Source organism: Pinus tabuliformis, chromosome 3_1 (assembly GCF_031772625.1).
Source record: "Pinus tabuliformis cultivar Carrire ecotype Pingquan chromosome 3_1, CPIR1, whole genome shotgun sequence".
In the NCBI taxonomy this organism is placed as follows: Eukaryota; Viridiplantae; Streptophyta; class Pinopsida; order Pinales; family Pinaceae; genus Pinus; species Pinus tabuliformis.
Window position 1 is genome coordinate 870,814,374 of NC_142301.1, and position 5,673 is coordinate 870,820,046.

The window sequence follows — 5,673 nt, forward strand, 5'->3', positions numbered from 1 at the left end:
TCATGTGCTCAAAGAAGAATCACACAAAGTGAAGAGTGTTTCTTGTTACCTTCATCCCATTGTAAAAACTAAATTCATGAAGATTTGTACATTGAATCATGAGGCAGACACACAATGGAAGACTTTTCTCTGTGTGTGGCTTGACCCTTCAACTATTGAAACTATTACTCAGTTCATAGAAAAAGCTACTATGTTTTGTGCTACCTAGAATTCTGCAATGGACAACTACTATTCTTTCAAGGCCGAGGCTTTGCAGATAGTACCATAGTTGGGTCCTTCATTTGAAGATGGAGTAATAGAACAAGGAGGAAAGTATCAACAAATGATAAGCAAGGACAAGAAGCGATGAGCATATATATAGACGATTGACTTGAGGGCGAGTAAATAGGATATGGTTAGGGCCTATTGCATCCTTCATTTACTAGTAGTTTTGATCAATTTTTGGCTAGAAAAGAGCTGCATAAATAATTGGTGGAAGAAGGAAAGGTAAATGGAAAAAAAGGTCAAAAGTCAAGAACAAAGAGGAGACACAGGCAAGCAAAAATCAAAAGTGGTTATCTTCAAATTTGGTAAGGATGTGAAAGAAGGATTTAGCTATTACTATTGAAGGAATCAAATCAGAAGTGGACAATCAGATATATTTTGTCAAAGGGATCAAGTTGGACAAAATCGAGCAAGCGAGATCAAGACAAAGAAGCAAATCTATAAAAGCCTTATGAATTGAGTTGAATGTAGGGAAGAGAGAAGCTTATGCGGATATGTTTTTGAAATGAGATTTGAATCTTTATACATGTATTGAGATTGTAGTCTAGACATGATTTGTCATATGGATATAATTCTAAGTAGATCTTGCTCATAATTTGCAAATTTTTATTGTAACGATTTTGATTTTAAATCAATATATGGTGGTGTTGTGAGGCCATATATGTGTATACCATCAATTAATTTCATAGTGTAATATGTTCTCCTTTTAAAAAAAATTGTATTCCTTGTTGAATATGTGTCAATGTACTATGCACAACAATGTCTGAGCTTTCTATGTGAATAAATACTTAAATGAATAATGCATGTAGCTAATTGGAATCCCAACACTATCTAAACTTCCCCCTTCCCAATTAAGAAGCCTTGGCATGCCTCAGGAAAGAAATTTTTCCCTCACGGAGGAATTAAAATTTCAGCATTGCACTAGCCTATGACAGGATCTTTATTGGCAACCAGTGGTCAAACCCTGGGTCTTCATGGCAAAATTTTCTGCCAACATTCTCCAATCTCCTAGGTGGCTTCATCAAGTCCAAATTTTTTAAGTTGTACCTTGATCTACTTTATTACTTGATTCTATAGTGTGGTATGCCTTCGGTCTAGGATGCACAATGGTTTCGTTTTAACTCTCTCTAATGTTCTTAACATTTCTCAAATCCTCCCACCATATATCAGGTTTTCCTTTCAAGCTGAAAATAACTACTCTAGTCTTCATGTTTTTTAGTAGTCATGCACTCTGAAGTATTTCTTAATTCATAACAACTAAGATTCTTCTTATTCGACCTTATTTATTTCTCCATCAAAGGTAGGGGGATTTCCTTTCTTGAACTCTTTTCACATTGAGCTCTTCTCACTTCTCATTTGATGATGGTGAATTTTGGTTGCGGTATCGAACAACCGCTCATGCATTCTTGACTCTCTCTTTGGAGTTATAAGTGGAATTTCTCCTCTCATCATGTCTTCACTTGATTTCCTATGTCTTTTCCTTGACTTTTTACCTTCTTCTCGAGTGGTCTCCAATCCTCACTTCCAGATCTCTAATGGTATTTTCTTAGATTTTTTCCTTCCTAGATAACTAGCACCCAGCTCATGTTTCTTTTGTCTTTATAGGTCTGATAATATCTACAAATTCATTTTATTCACCTCTTCTTTCCTTTATTTTTCCCCGACAATATTTTCATTATCTTCCTTGCAACTCTTCAACTCAACTTTTAAGCTCCTAAAAGTATCCATCTAATCTATGAAATTGTCCTCTAACTTATTCCCAACTAAGTCCTCTTCCTGATTGTGTTGGGACCATTCCATGCCATACTATATAATTCTTCTACTCATTCTTCTATTTTCTTGCTAAAATTTTGTGTCTTCTTATCTCTATCTCTTTATTCTATTACACACACATTGATATTAGTTAAATAAAACATAAATAAATATATTTAGGCATCACCTTTGTATACCTGAAATAAGCATGGTGATCTAATACTTGCTATAAAATCAAATTCCATGTTAATATGTAGGTTAGAAAATAAAATAACATGTTAGTAATCTATCTAGCCATCAATCAAGTCATCTATAAGTCTAAAATTAGTACACATGTATATATAAATTAAATTATCATATTAAGTATTTATCCTATGTGCATGTGTGTATGAGAGATCCTCTTCAGGTGCACTATTGAGCCTTCACTCTGATGCCACTTTGTAACACTCCCTCTCACCCCCAGTGAACTATTTTGGGTTGTAGGAGGTGCTTCCTGTGACTTAACCTGAAACCCAAAATTTCTCTTGAATATGTGGTTACAAAAATCTCTCTTTTCCAAAGGTTAAATTATTAATATGATATCACCATTGAGTACCACTTGTTGAGTGCTTTCTAATGACATAAATTTCATCTCAATCTGATTCCTTATTTGAGAGTTGTGACCTACCAAAGTTATACCAATTACATAATGTCATGTGTAGCCCATGTGGCTTAGCCACATCTTCAATAGTGGATCCACATCATGCCATGTCACCTTGGGTGGGGTTCCACATTGATACAACCAATAAAATATGGGTGAATTTTAATGCTATGTGATATCTAGTTTCATACCCTCACTTTGTAACTCTCGGTAGACCAAGGGGAGCCTTGAGATGAATAGGGACTACTGATCAGTCCCATATCCTATTTGAATTATTCAGAAGTGGCACTCGATTAAATGGGTGACGCATAACAGGAATCCCCATGTCATACCCCCCCCCCCCCCCACCCCTTTGTTAGTTGATATCATGAGCTATTAATCTAATCTCCAAATGACCACGTCATTCAAAGATGCACATTTGATAATGAGGCCCAAGGTGCGAAATATTGATAAGTTCGTACATGCCTCCCATGAGGTCCTTATTAGGCCCAAGTGGAATTTCCATGTCAACACAGGCCTCTCAGTCCTACTAGGACTAATCACTTATTATTTTATTCTATATTTTGTTCCTAGACAATCTATGGTGTCACACAATTGTTTGATGTTGACACGCTCCAACCATTGGGCTTCTAGATTCTACAAAAAAGTCACAAGAATCTTATCTCAGCCTTATCCAAAACCTTTTGAATAAATGTGCCCTCATACACATTTGAATATATCTACATTCTGTATGTGGTCTTGACATGACGAAAGGAGAATCCAACCCTCATGCAAATAAATCACCAACACGAGGCCAACCTTGGATCTTTGGTTACAATTCACATTTATCAATAAATCTTTCCTTGACTAAGTACAAAAAAAATTCAATGTGCACACACCTTGTCCATATTGATGCTTCAATTACCAGATGCATCCACATGTGAGGTTGAAAATCGACCCCCTTGATATTCGAATACAAAGTACACTTAAGGGGGGCATTTGGTCCTAGATAACTATGTATGCATTAACACTTGGGGGATGAAAAATTATCCATCCTAGACAAAAATTGCATGAAAAGGACCATCCAAACTTAGATAACTTAGGTCACATCAACACTTGTAGAGAAGGAATCTTGAGGGAAATTTACAACAATTTCTTGAAGAAGTTATACTTTACCTAAACACCAAATTTATGAGACATGACCCAAATCCTTAAAAAGAACCTTCAGAGATACTAGGCCATGCCCGTAAGAATCCAAAGGAACTAATATATCTTAATATCCTAAGCAAAAGAGAGAAATATCTCCATAGGCCAGATTTCACAAGAAAACGAGAGACAATGCTTACTCCGTGAAGTTTGTAACATCAAACAATATACATGTTTGCATTACCATATAATCCTCACATCGCTCTTAAAATATGTGACTCTCATCTCTAATTAAATATTTATTTAACACATAACATATAAGTTATGCTCTTCATTTGTGAGATTTTCTATAGTATCAAGTATGGTAGTGATCCATCAGATTCACAAACATGTTAGACAATTAAAACACTAGTAATAACAGGTTGACTAATTGGCCTCATACAATCAGTCATATTCATATAAGAAACCCTATAGTTCATGAAGATATTAAAATTCACATAATTCAAGAAATTCATCATAACCATAAAGACATATAAGAAAATTTATCCACCATGAACATGCAGTCAATTCAATAACCTTCCATGATTAATATTGAACCATAGATATGCCAATATCATATTAGCCAATTTCATCATCAATAGTTTTAATAGACCCAAGTCATTATACTTTTTTGAATAACTTGAAATCATTGGCAACTAAAGGAGGGAGTTAGACTCTCCACCCAATCATAGGCCAAATACACCACAACATTTCTTGTAGCTGACCACTCCCTAGATGGATCCAAAGTCTAAGGGGATGCTCACTTCTGGAATTCACCCAAGGTTCAATTAGAGCATTCCTTAGCTCCAAGTGTTTGAATCCAATATCTAGGTGGTTTATCAACTATACTTTTAAAGCAAGCATTGTAGGAATCTGTAGCACATTGTCCTAGTGGTTTATCATACTCATGGAAAGGACAAGAATGGACCAGTTCAACCTACCTAGTGGTTTATCAATTTTTTTAGCAAGCACTTAGTGGTTAAATATTCCTCTAATCCTCCCACTATAAAGTCCAACTTGGGCACAAACAATCCAGTGTAGTCAACATAATAAATACCATGGAGTAATACCAAAATGTGAGAGTATAAGTCTTTTTTATACTTTAGCATTACAACTACGCTTCGGGCTTAGTGTCCACCTTTCTTTCTCTATCTTTCTTTCTTCCCTCTTACCTTATTTTCCTTTTTTCTTCTTGTTTTCCTTGAGTCCCTTCATTTCCTATGGGAATACCCATATTTCCTTCACTCATAATGCATAATAAGGAAAACGTGGGCATTTTCCTTCATCCAATCACGTCCTTCCAATTTTTAGGTGGCAGTGCAATTTGTTACACCACCAACTACCACTCTTCCATTTCTCTACTCTCCCTCAAACTTTGAACTATGTATCCCTCTATTTAGAACATCATTTTGTATTTTCATTATTTCAATTTGTTACACCACCAACTACCACTCTTCCATTTCTCTACTCTCCCTCAAACTTTGAACTATGTATCCCTCTATTTAGAACATCATTTCGTATTTTCATTATTTTCAAGAGAATAGTTAACACTTGAGTTTCTTACAATATTTGTCTTATCCAACCATGGTTGCCACATTGGCCTTTACATTTACGCCCACATATACAAAAAAATAGGGCGTGGAAAGGTGGGACCGTTACACTTATGCTTCTTCTCACCTACAAATATTTGTCATTTCATATATCAAGAGTAGGAGGTTTTTCCCCTTGAGCTTATGGTTTAATAGTTTGTATATACTATTCCTTTCTTTCCTGTCTTCCATAAATTTTCTTTGTTGATGTATTCAAATGAATAAGTCTTTAATTTGTTTTTGGTGCATTCAATCACTTTCAAC